Source organism: Cynocephalus volans, chromosome 8, assembly GCF_027409185.1.
Source record: "Cynocephalus volans isolate mCynVol1 chromosome 8, mCynVol1.pri, whole genome shotgun sequence".
NCBI lineage: Eukaryota > Metazoa > Chordata > Mammalia > Dermoptera > Cynocephalidae > Cynocephalus > Cynocephalus volans.
Window position 1 is genome coordinate 93,541,638 of NC_084467.1, and position 18,381 is coordinate 93,560,018.

Consider the following 18,381-nt stretch of genomic DNA (forward strand, 5'->3'; position numbering starts at 1 on the left):
GTCAGACTAGTTAACATATCCATCACCACATTTATCATTTCTTTGTGATGAGAATATTTGAGCAACTCCTTTCTAGCCATTTGAAAATATGATATAAATTATGGTTAATTATAGACACCTAGCACTACCATTGAATACTAGAATTTATACTTCCTAATAGCTGTAATTCTACATCTGTTAACCAAACTCTCCCTACTCACTCTCCCTCACCCTTCCCAGTCACTAGAAATCACGTCTACTCTTCACTTCAGTAAGCTCACTTTTTTTTTTTTTTAGCTCTCACATATGAGTGAAAATGTGGTATTTATCTTTCTCTGACTGACTTATTTCACTTAATATAACGTTTTTCAAGCTCTTCCGTACTGCCAGGAATAACATAATTTATTCTTTTTATGGCTGAGTAGTATTCCATTGTGTATGCATGTCACATTTCCTTTATCCATTCATCTGTAGATGAATACTTAGGTTTATTACATGTCTTGGCTATTGTAAATAGTGTTGCCATAAACATGGGAATGTAGGTATTTCTTTGGTTTGCTGATTATCTTTTCTTTGTGTAAATACTTAGTAGTGGAATTGCTGCATCATACAATAGTTTTATTTTTTGTTTATTGAAAAACTTTCATAATGTTTTCTATAATGGATGTACTAATTTACATTCCCCCCCCAAAGTGTATAAATACTCCCTTTTCTCTACATTGTCACCATCATTTTCTGTTTTTTATCTTTTGAAAATAGCCATTTTAATTGGAGTGAGATGATAGCTCATTGAGGTTTTGATTTGCATATCCCAAATGAGTAGTAATATTGAGCATTTTTATATATTTTTTGTTGCATGTTTTCTTTTGAGATACGTCTATTCAGATGTTTTGCCCATTTTTTAACAGGATCAATATTTTTCTTTTATTTTTTATTTCGTTTACTTTTCATTCCTTTTTTAAATTTATTTATTTAAGTTCTTTGTAATATTCTGGATATTAATCCTCCTTTGGATGAGCAGCTTGCAAACAATTTCTCCAATTCTGTAGGTTACTTCTTCACTCTTTTGATTGTTTTCTTTGCTGTGCTTCAGCATTCAGTTTAACGTAGCCCCATTTGTCTATTTTTGATTTTGTTCTCTGTGCTTTAGAAGTCCTCTCCATAAAATTTGTGTTCAGACAAATGTCTTGAAGTGTTTCTCCTCTGTTTTCTTCTAGGAGTTTTATAGTTTCAGGTCTTACATTTAAATCCTTACTTCATTTTGAGTTGATTTTTGTGTATGGTGAGAGACAGAGGCTTATTTTAATTCTTCTGCATATGAATAGCCAGTTTTCCAAGCACCATTTGTTGACGAAGCTGTCTTTTCACCAATGTATGTTCTTGGTGCCTGTGTCAAAAATTAGTTGGTTGTGTATAAATTCATTTATTTTGTGGTTCTGTATTCTTTTCCATTGAACTACGTGTCTGTTTTTAGGCTAGTACTGTGTAATTTAATTCTATAGCTTTGCAGTATATTTTGAAGTCAGGTCGTGTGATGCCTTCAGTTTTATTATTCTTTTGGTCAGAATTAATTGCTTTGGCTGTTTGGGGATTTTTGTTTTCCATATGAATTTTAGGGTTATTTTTTTTTTTCCATTTCTGTGATAAACATCATATTTATTTTGAAGGAGGTTTTATTGAATCTGCAGATTTCTTTGGGTAGGATGATCACTTTGACAATATTAATTCTTCTAATCCATAAACATGTAATATCTTTCCATTTTTGTATGTCCTCTTCAATTTTTTTTCACCAGTGTTTCATTGTTTTTATTGTATAGGTCTTTCACTTTTTTGGTTAAATTTATTTCCAAGTATTTTATTTTACGTAACTATTGTGAGTGGGATTGCTTTCTTGATTTCTTTTTCAGCTGCTTTGTTGTGGGTGTATAGAAACGCAACTGATTTTTGTATGTTGATTTTGTATTCTGTAACTTTACTGAATTTATCAGTTCTAAGAGTTTTTTGTGCAGTCTTTAGAATTTTCAATATATAAGATCATGTCATCTGCAAACATGGACAATTTGAGTTCCTCTTTTCCAGCTTGGATGCCTTTTATTTTTTTCTCACCTAATTTCTCTGGTAAGAACTTCCAGTACTATGTTGAATAAGCGTGGTGAAATTGGGCACCCTTGTCTTGTTCCCGTTCTTATAGAAAAAGCTTTCAACTTTTCCCTGTTCACTATTACGTTCACTGTGGTTTTATCATATATGGACATTATTATGTTGAGGTACATTCCTTCTATGCCTAATTTGTTGAGAGTTTTTATCATAAAGAGATATTTATGAAATGCTTTTTCTGTATCTATTGAGATAATCATATGGTGTTTGTTGTTCATTCTTTTTGATGTGATGTATTACATTTATTAATATGTTGAATCATCCATTGAATCTCTGGTATAAATCCCACTTGATCATGGTGTATAATCTTTTGACATGCTATCGGCTTTGATTTGCTAATGAAAATGTTTGTGTCTATTTTGCCTGTAATTTTCTTTTTGTTGCTATGTCCTTGTCTGATTTGGGTATCAGGGTGATCCCAGCCTCATAGAATAAGTATAGAAGAATTTCCTCCCCATTTTTGGAATAGTTTTAGAAGAATTGGTGTTAGTCTTTTTTTAAAGTTCAGTAGACATCAACATTTAAGCCATTCAATACTGAACTTTTTTATTTCTTGAGGGAATTTTATTACTGATTTATTCTTGTTACTTGTTATCGGTCTATTCAGGTTTTCTATTTCATCTTGGCTCAGCCTTGGTAGGTTATATTTATCCAGTAATTTATTCATTTTCTGCAGGTTTTCCATTTCATTGACATCAAGTTCATCATGATAGTCTGCAATGAGTCTGGATTTCTGTGGTATCAGTTTTACTGTCTCCTTTTTCATTTATGATTTTATTTATTCAGGTCTTCTCTCTTTTTCTCATAGTTAGTCTAGTTAATAGATAATCTGTCTAGATAATCTGCTCAATGCTGCAAGTGGGGTACTGAGGTCCCAGCCCTGGGGGAGCTTCTGGGGCTTTCTGCAGCTCCTCAGATGGAGTGCAGGACCCTGGATTGGATGACTGGGGCCATGAGTAGAAACTTAAATTCTCAGGAGAGGCATTCAAATTCTCTACTGGAAAGTAAAGGGCCACTTGCTGAAACACATGGCCATGAATGTTTAGCTCTCAGTCTCTGGAGAGCATGTGCATCTTTGCTTTTTGGGGGGTGGAGGTAGACCCCTCACTGAACCTATCCTGCCTGTTCCTTGAGGTGCAAGGCCCTATGTGGTCCAGGTTTCAGGGTCACGGCTGCACTGCTAGATAAAGCTGGTGTTGCTGTGCTGCAGCCTTCAGCAAGGATGTAGTAGGAAGTCTACAGGAGGTTAGGACTGTGGAGATACCAGAGTTACTGGGGCCCAAGGCAGAATGCACTCTTGGAATAATGCAGTAACATGGGCTCCAGGTAGCTCCGTATAGTGCGCACATGACCTATAAAGGCTGTGAAGCTCTTTTGTAGCTAGGATTGCAGGCACCCAGGTGGGAGATGCAAACTGCTGTGGATTTTCTGCTCACCTTTCCCTGAATTAAAGAATCTCTCTTGGCTCTGAGGTGATCCTGGTCTGGGCATTTCACTTCCCTTTTGATGTTGTCATCACAAGTCTCCCAGTCTCAGGGGGTCTTCTTCACCTTTGTGCTGACTCCCACTGCTTCTCTTAACTGCCTAGTTAATGTGTGGTTTTCTGTTAGTTGTTTGGGGCTTTTTTTTTGAAAAGGCAAAAGTCATCTTGAGTTCCACTTCAAGTCTTTTTTCTCCTTGTCAAATATTGACAAAAAGAATAAAAATATGCTCACATGTCCACATAAGAGGAAATAGAGCTAAAAATTTACCTGACCTTAGAATTGTCAAGGAATTTTAAATACAAAGAATCTCCATCTTTAATAAGAAAAGCTGAGATCCTTATATGCTGTATTAGTCTGTTTTTGCTGCTTATAACAAAATACTTGGAACTGGTTAATTTATAAAGAAAATGAAATTTATTACTTACAGTTTCTGAGATTGGGAAGACCAAAGTCCATCTGGTGGTGGCAACAGTGACCCAGGGGTCTCACATTGCAAGATGGTGGAAGCAGAGGGAGCAGAGAGAAAGCAGAGAGGGAGAGACGGACTCTCCTCTTCTTTTAAAGCCCTCGGAACCATGCCTCTGACCACCATTTTTAATCCATTCACTACAGCAGGGTCCTACAATCCAATCACTTCTTTAAGGCTCTACCTTTCAAATACCATAATAGGATTTCTCGCCCTCTTAACAGTCACAGTAGAAGCTAAGTTTCTAATACATAAATCTTGGGGGACACAATTCAAGCTTCAGTGAGTTTTGGGAGGACATAATTCAATCCACTACATATGCTCACCATTTTTTACAAAGTATTTTTAATCTAGTAATAGGAAAGAGAAAATAAAAAGAAGGGGTGAGTTGCATTGCTAAGGATCCAAATACATATAAAGTATATTTTTGAATACAATTTTCATTTAATAAAATTTAATTTTATTTCCAAGAATACTATATTTGTGTATTGACTATATGGTTAAGCTACTTTTTAAAAATATATAAAACAAACCAACAAACAAAGCATTGAGTACTTGGAGAAGCTTGAATTGTGCTGCTATGCATATAGCTTACATTTTATGCCTTGACATCTTTGTAGCTTGAACAACAAATTGAAGAAACAGCTAGTGCTGTTATAATATGGCACAACTTCTTCTCCTGGACCTAGACAATTTTGCCATGTTTATTATTGCACTTTAACTGCAAAACCTTATTCTTAATAACCTAATTTTTTAATGCTAGTTTAATAGGCATTTTTAAAATACACTTGAAAAAAATGTCATGACTGTGTCATGCGTTATGTCAATGATCTGGCTCCAGGTCTACATGGAACCTGCTGTCTGCTCCAGGCTTAGTCCATTTACGAGGGTTCAGCACTCCCATCTCAAGGGGATACGTAATAAAGGGCAACTAAGCTTTAGCTCAGAAACTCAGGCTGTTTTTCTTACGGCATACTTACATTTTGTCGGTTTATTCTTCATATTTTAGATTTTTTTCTAGATTTGGCAGAACACAACACAGCCTGAATCACAACCTCTCAACCCCATACTTAGGATATGACTTCTTTACTCATTAGCTGCTCTCATCACAAAAAGTAGACAGAAAATGTTCTTCACCCTGTACCAAGGCATATGGAAGGTGCTTCCCTTGTTCAAATGTAAATTTTTTAAAAAGTATAATAGAAGAGTTAAATATGACACTAAAAAGGAAATTCAACAATATGAGTTGGACCAACATGAAAAGAGGTCAGAAAATCCTACAATGGGTATTCACTGCAGTGATGATAGTTACAAATTTATGGCCACAAAGCAAGTTGTACATCATACTGGCTATTCGGTCTGAATCTACTAATAAAATGCATTACTTGATGATAATTTGCTTGGTGTCAGTGTAGAGGTGAGGCTTCAGATTAATGTCAATTTCTATATTTTATAATAGCAGCTATGGTTTGAATGTGTTCCCCAAAGTTCATATGCTGGAAACTTAATTGCCATTGTAACAGCATTAAGAGATGGGACTTTTAAGAGATGATTAGGCCACGAGGGCTTCTTCCTTTTGAATGGGATTAAGGGTCTTATAATTGATGCCATTATTATGACAGTCAGTTTGTTATCAAGGGAATGAGCTCCTTATAAAAAGATGTCTTTGGGGCCAACCCCGTGGCGCACTCGGGAGGGTGCGGCGCTGGGAGCGCAGCAGTGCTCCCGCTGCGGGTTCGGATCCTATATAAGGATGGCCGGGGCGCTCACTGGCTGAGCGCGGTGCAGCCAGTCACAAAAAGACAAAAAAAAAAAAAAAAAAGAAAGAAAAGAAAAGAAAGAAAGAAGATGTCTTTGGCTCTCTCTGTCTCTCTCTTTCTCTCTGTCTCTCTCTCACTCTGTCTCCCCCCCCCCCCTTTGCTCTTCCATCATGGGATGACACAGCAAGCAAGAAGTTCCTCAGCAGATGCTGGCCCCTTAGTCTTGGACTTAACAGTCTTCAGAACCATGAGCCAATAAATTTCTGTTCATTAAAAATTACCCACTGTGTGGTATTCTGTTATAGCTGCAAAAAAAAAAAAAAAAAAAAATAGACTAAGACAGAAGCCAAGGAAGAGAGAAATTGGCAGAACACATTTTGTCAAAAATATTTAATTGAAAACATTTGGAATGACTTAGTGCAAAAACAGTCAAGAAGGGTATCAATGGCAGATATATCATGAAAACACTCTGTGTTTTGAAATTATGGGCCAATTTAACTGTCCATAACTATTTACTTGAAATCAAACACTGGAACAGACATCACTACTAGAAAATCTTTGCCAGTGAAACAAACATTTTTCTTTGAAGACTGTATTTAAGCTGTTGGAAAGATACCAAATAAAACATTAGTTTAGGAAAACACGTGTTTTATTTGGAAAATGCACGTTAGTGCAAATACTATTCAAGATTCACTTTTGATTTGTTTTGTAGTTGTTTTAAGGAAATTATCATTGACAGCATGATCAAAAGGCATCCCTGATATATATCTGGGTTTGTGTATTGGATCTGCTTTATGTGATAATTAATAAACAAGTAACTTAACTACCAGTTTTCTCTTCCATACAAGGGAATACCTTTAACAACTACCTTACATTTCTGAGACTAAGAAGTGATTATAGGTTACAGCTCTTGTTAACTATGCCACATTCTATAATACTAATGTTAATTTTAATAATAGCTAATTTTTAACCAATCTCTACGGTAGGCACTAAACTCATTTAATATAATAACTATTATTTCTACTAAAATGTTGTTTAAAAACTACAAAGTCTCTCTTCCTCTGTCTCTCTCTCTGCAGTATGACACTAATGACCTTAGCCTCAGAAAAGCCCATTAACTGTTAACCAACATTGACAGATTCTTGATCCAGAAACCTAAAATCAATTTTGTTAGTCCCAACAGTGCCATATTTGGCTGTCCATAACCATTATTACCATCCCACTTCCTGATGAATTTTTTCTGGGTTGAAAAAACATCAAAGAAAACACACAGAAAAGTTGTTATTTTGTTTTATTTTCCTGTGCTTATACACAGAATTGCATCATAGTTATGCACGATGAGCCTGAAGACACACACATGCATACACAATTCTTCCCTAGAGAAATCATCTCTTCAAGGCCAATATTACAAATATTGGAAATCTGCCATTTTAAAAAGTCTTCTTGAGAAATATTAAACTAAACAATGTTCCCATGATCATTTATTTTCTAAAATATTATTCATGTTAAAGTATTTTTAGGTTAAAGTATTTAACTAGACTCTATAAACATATTAACATATAATTTTCCAAATAGGAAAGCCACCTTGTTTCAGTCAAAACTAATGATCTCAAATGCTTTTATATATCATGATAAGTTTTTGATAATTTCAAAAGCATACGGTCTTATGATATGAATAACATTTGACCCATTGACATAGCTGTTTGGTTTCAGATTTTTTAAAAGTTTTCCTTAATTAATAGATGTAATGTTAAGATTTCAATTTATAAAGGAGTGTCAATGAACTACATTAGTGAGAAGCTTAACAGAAATTCAAGGGAATAAAAATATTATAAAAATAGTTAAACCTTATCAAATTGTGATTATTTAATAGTATATAGAAAGGCTTTTGCTAAATTATTTCTTCATGCTGTATTCATAAACCTTTTATAGCTGGTTTAACACACGTTCAATAGTTAATAAAGACTGCCCTATCTGACAGTAAGGGAAAGTAAATCCTTCATGCACTTTAAAAGCAAGTAGCACAAAACTTTAAGAATAAATTCAGTGTACAAAAATGCTCTTTTGGGGAAAATATCTATTTAAAAAAATATTGTTATACAGGGAGGTATGGGGTTTGGGGTAGGACAAGAGTACTAGAATTTAAATGACAGAGTATCAGAGATGAGATATCTGTAGGAAGAGGGCTACAGAGATCTGCAAAGGAGCTGCTCAAATCCTGATTACTGATTGGCAAACCCACATGCTTTTGAGAAAACTCCTAGAGGCACAGAATAGATGCATAGGAAAAAATAAGAGATAACAGTGTCTGGTATCACAGAGGGCCAAGTGCAGTGTTGGTTTCACAAGCTGTAGAAGAAATGCATGATGCTGAATGCATTGAGTAGAATGCACAGAAGGGTCTTGCATCGGGAGTGCAGAGTAACTAGTCCTATGTCAGTTTCTCAAACTCAGAACTTTTGATATTTTGGGCCATAATTCTTTGTGGTGAGGGGGCTTCCCTTTGTGTTATAGGGTGTTTAGCAGGATCCTTGATATCAACCCCCCAGATGTCATTTCATCCTTTTTTAAGCTTTGACAACCAAAAATGCCTCCAGACATTACCAAATGTCCTCAAGGGGTAAAAAATATTGCCTGCATTGAAAACTGCTGCCACAGACAGAACACTTTAATAGCTCTGCCTAACAAATCTTTATAGCAAGAGCCAACAGGATCATATTGTTTCCAAGTAACTTAACTACAACCCAAACCAAATTTTATGAATGTATGTAGGGAAACAAAAATACCCAGACCATAAATTGGTAAAATTTACAATATTTAACATCTAATTTTATTTTTTTAAAAATGCCAGGTACACAGAGAATTAAGAAAATACAATCCAAGAGTTTCAAGATGGCGGCGGCTGCAGCGGCTGGCGCGGAGTAGCTGAGGTGGAAAAGGTGGCCACTGGGCCTCAGGCAGCCGGGAAACTTGTGGACCTTCCTCTGGCCATCTCTTAAGGGAGGACTGCTGCTGCTGGCCGGTCGTGGGGGCTCAACGCCACTTTGCCCCCGGCAGGAGAGGCTGGCTCATTTACAGGCAACAGCTTTGAAGTGTGGAGCAGGAAAAGAACTGATTCTTAGCTGCAAAAGTGAGTCTCGAAACAGGGAACACGGCGCCAGGGCTGCTGTGGATGCAGCCAGGATCCCGGAGGCTGGGGCCGCACTGAAGGCGGCCAGCTGCCCGATTCAGGATTCGAGGTTTCAGGCCGGCATTAAAGAAGACTCCTGGGAGCGCCCGAGCGGCGCCGCGACTGAACAGCCCGAGGCGGCAGCGCCGAGAACACGGAAGGCAACAAACCAGAGACAGAGCGAGCGCCCGACCTGGCACAGCACTGTGAGTGATCCCTGGCACAGCTCTGTTCGGGGGATGGATGCCCACGCGGCTCCTCGCCTGCACCACCAGGCCACTCACTGCCCCAGTGCTGCCTCCATTTTCCCAGGTGCGGTCAGCTCCGCCCTGCTCGGCCATCACTGAGCCCATTTGCTTGGCCTGGCGCGGGGCTTTCCGGACCCTGCGGGCCGACCTCCTCTCCCACTCCCTCCACGGTTCTCTGGCAGGGCTGGGGGTGTGGGGCGTCCCGACCAGTTTTGGGAGGGCTAGGAAGTACGGGCGGGCCGACTGTCACTCCACCACACCCTGGACTCCGGCCCCGGTAAACTCCCTGTTACTGGGAGGCAGATACCATCTCTGCAGCCACAAGTTCGGAAAAAAGCCTAACCAATTTCTGGTTGGGAATAGTGTGGTAGGAGAGTTCCCAGGTCCGCTTGAACCTGCCGGAGAGCAGGCCGCAGGCGGGCACTAGACTCGGTTTATACCGGGGGGATACAAAGGTGAACAAGACCCGAGAAAGATCTACACAGTGCTACAAAGGCACCCAGAGAGACCGGTCGTCTGTGCCTAGCAGAAACCTGGTAGACTTCCTGGGCGAGGCGGTGCTGAGCAGGGTCTTGAAGGCCCAGCTGATAGACGAGGGGTGCAGAAGACACGCCCCAACCCAGCACAGTGTGCACAGAGGGGGGAGACGTGCGGCCAGGGAGGCGGAGACTCGACAGAAACCATACACCCGGTGGGGTCGCCACTGCACGATCTAACAGCCTGGGCCAGAGCACACGGAACGGGGAGAAGTCCTGTACAGAAAGTGAAAGCTCAACAGAGATCACACACCCTGTGGTACGTGATCCACCAGCCCAGCAGAGTACAAGCTGACCAGAAAGGTGGATCCCCGGAGAAGCCCAAGACCCGAGGCAACCACACACACAAGACACTAGAGGCCAACTGAGCAGTCACGGCGGGAGCCATACCAAATAGGCAACCACAGCAACATCCTAGTTAGTCATTAGTCTTAAACCGGTGGACTGTGAAACCCCCTGCCACAATGAATAAACACCAAAAAAAAGACACCAGAAATACAAAAAATCAAGAAAGTACACCACCAAAAGTTAATAAATCTCATACTCTAGATCCTATAGAACAAGAAGCCCTTGAAATAACTGACAAGGAATTTCGAGTGATAATTCTAAGGAAACTGAATGAGATACAAGAAAACTCAGCTAGACATCATGATGAAATGAGGAAAAGTATACAGGATCTGAAAGAGGAAATATACAAGGAAATCAATGTCCTGAAAAAAAATGTAGCAGAACTTGCTGAACTGAAGAAGTTATTCAGCGAAATAAAAAACACAACGGAGAGTTTAACCAGCAGGCTTGTCGAAGTTGAAGAGAGAACCTCTGAACTTGAAGATGGGCTGTTTGAAATAACACAAGCAGACAAAAAGAAAGAAAAAAGAATCAAGGACATGGAAGAAAATCTGAGAGAGATATCAGACAACCTCAAGCGCTCAAATATCCGAGTCATGGGTATTCCAGAAGGGGAGGAAAATGGAGATTCCATTGAAAACATATTCAACAAAATAGTGGCAGAAAACTTCCCAGGTATAGGAAAAATCACAGATCTTCAGATCCAGGAAGCTCAACGATCTCCAAACGTATTCAACCCAAAAAGGCCTTCTCCAAGACATGTCATAGTCAAATTGGCAAAACTCAGAGACAAAGAGAGAATCTTAAAAGCTGCAAGAGAGAAGCGTCAAATCACCTATAAGGGAGCCCCAATCAGGTTAACATCAGACTTTTCATCACAAACCCTAAAAGCTAGAAAGGAATGGGATGATATTTTCAAAATACTAAAAGACAAAGATTGCCAGCCAAGAATACTCTACCCTGCAAGGCTATCCTTCCGAAATGAGGGGCAAATAGTATATTTCTCAGACAAACAAAAACTGCGGGAGTTCACTACCACAAGACCACCCTTACAAGAAATCCTCAAGGGAGTACTGGGTTTGGTTCCTGAAAAATAACTACCACTGCCATAAAAACCTAAGAAAAATCTAAACCCGCTAGTACAATAAAAATGGCATTCATGAAGAGAAAACAAGCTAACAAAAACACTATCTACAACCTAAGGAACCAACAAACAAAGAAACCAAACAGTAAATCAGAAAGCAAGGAACAAAAGACACCTAAGACAACCAAACAACCAATAAAATGCTAAGAATAAATCAACACCTTTCAATAACAACTCTTAATGTTAAAGGCTTAAATTCCCCAATTAAAAGACACAGACTGGCTGACTGGATCAAAAAGCAGGACCCAACTATATGCTGCCTACAAGAGACCCACCTCACCCATAAAGATTCACACAGACTAAGAGTGAAAGGATGGAAAAAGATTTACCATGCAAACAGAAAAGAAAAACGAGCTGGAGTGGCTATTCTTATATCTGACAAAATAGACTTTAAACTAAAAACCATAAAAAGAGACAATGAGGGACACTACTTAATGATAAAAGGACTGATCCATCAAGAAGACATAACAATCATAAATATGTATGCACCCAATGTTGGAGCAGCCAGATTTATAAAACAAACTCTATTAGACCTAAAGAAGGAAATAGACACTAATACCATAATAGCAGGGGACCTGAACACTCCACTGTCAATATTAGACAGATCATCTAGGCAAAGAATCAGTAGAGAAACACAAGATCTAAACAAGACCCTAGAACAATTGGAATTGGCAGATATCTACAGAACATTCCACCCAACAACCTCAGAATATTCATTCTTCTCATCAGCACATGGATCATTCTCCAAGATAGATCACATATTAGGTCACAAATCAAGTCTCAATAAATTCAAAAAAATTGGAATTATCCCATGTATCTTCTCAGACCACAATGGATTAAAACTAGAAATTAATAACAAACAAAACTCTGGAAACTATACAAACACATGGAAATTAAACAGCATTCTACTTAATGACATATGGGTCCAAGAAGAAATCAAGCAGGAAATCAAAAAGTTTATTGAAACTAATGAAAACAATGATACATCATACCAAAACCTGTGGGATACTGCAAAAGCAGTATTGAGGGGAAAATTTATTGCATTAAATGCTCACTTCAGAAGAATGGAAAGAAGGCAAGTGAACAACCTAACACTTCACCTTAAAGAACTAGAAAAACAAGAACAATCCAATCCTAAAGTTAGCAGACGGAAAGAAATCATTAAGATCAGAGCAGAACTGAATGAAATTGAAAACCAAAAAACAATTCAAAAGATCAACGAATCAAAATGTTGGTTTTTTGAAAAGATAAATAAAATTGACAAACCATTAGCATGGCTAACAAAAAAAAGAAGAGAGAAGACTCAAATAACAAAAATTAGAAATGAAAAAGGCGATATTACAACTGATTCATCTGAAATACAAGGAATCATTCGAGACTACTATAAACAACTATACGCCAACAAATTTGAAAATCTGGAGGAAATGGATAAATTTCTGGACACACACAAGCTCCCAAAACTGAACCGTGAAGACGTAGAAAATTTGAACAGACCAATAACAATAAAGGAGATTGAAGCTGTTATCAGAAGGCTCCCAACAAAGAAAAGCCCAGGACCAGATGGATTCACAGCAGAATTTTACCAAACATTCAAAGAGGAATTGACACCGATTCTTTACAAACTATTCCAAAAGATTGAAACGGACGCAAATCTCCCAAACTCATTCTATGAAGCAAACATCATCCTGATACCAAAACCAGGTAAAGATATAACCAAAAAAGAAAACTACAGGCCGATATCCTTGATGAATATAGATGCAAAAATCCTCACGAAAATACTAGCAAACAGAATACAGCAACACATACGAAAAATTATTCATCACGATCAAGTGGGATTCATCCCAGGGATGCAAGGTTGGTTCAACATACGCAAATCAATAAATGTGATACACCATATTAATAAACTCAAACACAAGGACCATATGATCATCTCTATAGATGCTGAAAAAGCATTTGATAAAGTTCAGCACTCATTCATGACAAAGACCCTCTATAAGTTAGGTATAGAGGGAAAGTATCTCAACATAATTAAAGCCATATATGACAAACCCACTGCCAATATCATCCTGAATGGGGAAAAGCTGAAAGCTTTTCCTTTAAGAACAGGCACTAGACAAGGATGCCCACTCTCACCACTCCTATTCAACATAGTGTTGGAAGTACTAGCCAGAGCAATCAGAGAAGAGAAGGAAATAAAGGGCATCCAGATTGGAAAAGATGAAGTCAAACTGTCCCTGTTTGCAGATGACATGATCCTATATATCGAACAGCCTAAAACCTCTACAAAAAAACTGTTGGAATTGATAAATGATTTCAGCACAGTAGCAGGATACAAAATCAACACACAAAAATCAGTAGCATTTCTTTTCTCCAATAGTGAACATGCAGAAGGAGAAATCAAGAAAGCCTGCCCATTTACAATAGCCACCAAAAAAATAAAATACTTAGGAATTGAGTTAACCAAGGAGGTGAAAAATCTCTATAATGAGAACTACAAACCACTGCTGAGAGAAATTAGAGAGGATACAAGAAGATGGAAAGATATTCCATGCTCTTGGATTGGAAGAATCAACATAGTGAAAATGTCCATCCTACCCAAAGTGATATACAAATTCAATGCAATCCCCATCAAAATTCCAAAGACATTTTTCTCAGAAATGGAAAAAACTATTCAGACATTTATATGGAACAATAAAAGACCACGAATAGCCAAAGCAATACTCAGCAAAAAAAATAAAGCTGGAGGCATAACACTACCTGACTTTAAGCTATACTACAAAGCTATAATAACCAAAACAGTATGGTACTGGCATAAAAACAGACACACTGACCAATGGAATAGAATAGAGAACCCAGAAATCAACCCTCACACTTACTGCCATCTGATCTTTGACAAAGGCACCAAGCCTATTCACTGGGGAAGGGACTGCCTCTTCAGCAAGTGGTGCTGGGATAACTGGATATCGATATGCAGAGAATGAAACTAGATCCATACCTCTCACCGTATACTAAAATCAACTCAAAATGGATTAAGGATTTAAATATACACCCTGAGACAATAAAACTTCTTAAAGAAAACATAGGGGAAACACTTCAGGAAATAGGACTGGGCACAGACTTCATGAATACGACCCCAAAAGCACGGGCAACCAAAGGAAAAATAAACAAATGGGATTATATCAAACTAAAAAGCTTCTGCACAGCAAAAGAAACAATTAAAAGAGTTAAAAGACAACCAACAGAGTGGGAGAAAATATTTGCAAAATATACATCTGACAAAGGATTAATATCCAGAATATATAAGGAACTCAAACAACTTTACAAGAAGAAAACAAGCAACCCAATTAAAAAATGGGCAAAAGAGCTAAGTAGGCATTTCTCTAAGGAAGATATCCAAATGGCCAACAGACATATGAAAAAATGCTCAACATCACTCAGCATCCGGGAAATGCAAATCAAAACCACATTGAGATACCATCTAACCCCAGTTAGGATGGCTAAAATCCAAAAGACTATGAACGATAAATGCTGGCGAGGCTGCGGAGAAAAAGGAACTCTCATACATTGTTGGTGGGACTGCAAAATGGTGCAGCCTCTATGGAAAATGGTATGGAGGTTCCTTAAACAATTGCAAATAGATCTACCATACGACCCAGCCATCCCACTGTTGGGAATATACCCAGAGGAATGGAAATCATCAAGTCGAAGGTATACCTGTTCCCCAATGTTCATCGCAGCCCTCTTTACAATAGCCAAGAGTTGGAACCAGCCCAAATGCCCATCATCAGATGAGTGGATACGGAAAATGTGGTACATCTACACAATGGAATACTACTCAGCTATAAAAACGAATGAAATACTGCCATTTGCAACAACATGGATGGACCTCGAGAGAATTATATTAAGTGAAACAAGTCAGGCACAGAAAGAGAAATACCACATGTTCTCACTTATTGGTGGGAGCTAAAAATTAATATATAAATTCACACACACACATACACACATACACACACAAACCGGGGGGGGGGGGGAAGAAGATATAACAACCACAATTATTTGAAGTTGATACAACAAGCAAACAGAAAGGACATTGTTGGGGGGGAGGGGGGGAGGGAGAAGGGAGGGAGGTTTTGGTGATGGGGAGCATTAATCAGCTACAATGTATATCGACAAAATAAAATTAAAAAAATTAAAAAAAAAAAAAAAAAAAAAAAGAAAATACAATCCAAAATAATGAAGACATAAACCAATCAGTTAAAAATGACCACAATATAAAATAGAGTTTAGTAATAGTAGACGAGGACATTAAAACAGTTGTCCTCACATTATGTGTTCATAAAGTTAAGTAGAGACAAAGAATATAGAAAATAGCAGACTCAAATTGAATTTCTATGTCTTAAAACTACAATGTCAGGTATAAAAATGCATGAGATGGGATTAAGGACTGACTAAACATTGCAAGGGAAAAAAAAAAGTTTATTTTCCTTGAAGGCATAAGAATACAAAGTCATTAAATAAGGCACTGAGAGAAAAGAGAAAAATAAATGAATACAGAAAGCATCAGTAAGTTGTGGAACAATGTCTAGAAGCCTAATATACATATATAGAGAGAGTACCCAAGGAGAGGAGAGAGAAAAGGAGAAAGAAAAATATTTGAAGATAAAATTGGTATTTTTAAAAAAATCTGATGTAAACTATAAAGTCACAGATCTCAGAAGCTCAGCAAACCCCAAACCCAAGAAACATGGAGAAAACTACAATTATGTCATAATCGAAGTTCACAAAATCAATGATGAGAGAAAATCATATAGTCAGAAATAAAAAATCATGTAACATAAAAGGGGAAAAACATGTAACAATAGCATAAAATTTCTCACTGGAAACAATGCAATAGGAAAGACAGTGAATATCTTGAAACTTTTTCTTCAAAGTGTCAACATAAAATTTAATGCTAGAAAAACTATCTTATAAAAATTAAGGTAAAATACTCTTACAAACATACAAAACCTAAAAAAAAAAAAAAAGTATCATAGGCAGTAGTAACTCACTGAAGGAAATTCTTTAAAAAATGACCTTCACACATAAAAAAAAATGAGACCAACAGGAAATATAGATCTACATAAATTAATGAATGTCATTAGAAAAGGAAATTGTAAGAGTAAGTATACAGCATTATTTTCTTATTATTTAAAATATAAATGTATATGTACAAATGTATACAGATATCTTTAAAACATAATCAATTATTAGCCAAAAATGTTAACAATGTAATATTATTGTTGTATCAGCCCCACAATTAATGGCTAATGTAATAATAGTGATTGAATAATTAAATTGGACACCACAAGGACCGAAGATTGGCAATGGCCACTCAACAAGTCATCAATAAGAGAACATAGTTAGTGATTGAACTGGTAGCACACTGACTAGCCCAGAGCATATTCTTTATGAATGTGTCAATCCTATACATTTAGCTCATTTATTATTTATTCCTTCATTCACTCCCAGACTCACAGCACAGTCTTTCTCTCTCTTCCTTTGCACAGAAAACTCCAGGCTCAGATGGCTCTACTGAATTATACTGGATGAAGAAGAAATAATATTGATTCTACACAGAATCCTACAGAGATTGAAAGAGAAGAACTACTGCACAACTTATTCTATGAAGTCAGTCTTATCCTGATCTTGAAACCAAAGTTATTATGAAAGAAAGGAAAAAGAAATAAAGAGAAAGAGAGAAAGGAAGGAAGGCAGGTAGGCAGGAAGAAAATATACACAAAAATTCTAAAGAAAATTCTAGCAAATTTTGGAAATCAGTGTAATTTACTATATTAACAAACTGAAAAATAAAAACTTCATGATCCTCTCAAGTGATGCAGAAACAACAACATTTGAAAAAATCTAAGATTATTCCTGACAAAAATTCTCAGCAACCAAAGAATAGAAGAAAACCCCTTCAACTTGACAAAAGGAATCTATGAAAAACCTACCAGTAATTTCATTCAGATGTACTATTTCTCCCCTAAGATAAGAAATAATATAAGGATGTCCACGTTCACATCTACCACTTATCCTTTCTATTCAGTCTTTCACTAGAGATTCTATCCAGTACAATAAGGCAAAAGCAAGTGAATGAGGAGTGGGGACAGAGACAGAGACAGAGAGAGATAGTCAGAGAAAAAGAGAGAGAGAGTGGGGAAGGGCGACATCCAGTTTGGAATGGAAGAAGTAAAATTCTTTATTTGATGACAATGTAATTGTCTGTGCATAAAATCTGATGGAATGTATAAAAAGAAGTTCCTAAAAATAATAAAGTTATAGGTTGATATATGAAAATGCTATGAATATCTATATACTAGCAAGGAATGATCAGAAACTGAAATTAAAAAATTAGAATAGCGAAAAAAAATGTAGTATTGAGTCTTCTGAATCAGAAACATGGTAAAATATCAGCATTTAATTAGGTTTTATTTAAATTCTCATAGCAATGCTTTGCAGTTTTTGTACAGGCCTTGCATATCTTTCATCAGATTTATCCTATAATATTCCATACTAGTAAACCTAACAGAGTTGTGCAAGCCCTATACACTGAAAACTATACAATATAACTACATGAAATTTTTAAAAAGACCTATATTAGTGGGAACTTGTAACAAATTCATATAAGTCTAAAGACTTAAGATGTCAAATCTCTCCAAATTGATTAATGAATACATACAATCTTAATAAAAATGCCAGCAGGGATTTCAAGATTTGCTGAAAAGCTCCAGAAATCAAGATGGTGTGATATTAGTTAAAGAATAGATAAATAGATAAATGGAACAGAATAGAGAGCCCAGAAATCAACTCACATAAATACAGTCAACTGATCTTTGACAAAGGAGAAAAGGCAATAATGGAGAAAACATAGTATTTTAACAAATGGTTCTGGAACAACTGGATATCCAAATCAGAAACTAAAATTGAGAAACAGACTTTACATACCCTACAAAAATTAACTGAAAATAGATCATGGACAAAAATCTAAAGCATAAACTACAAACTCCTAGAATATAACGTAGGAGAAAATCGAGATGACCTTGGGTTTGGT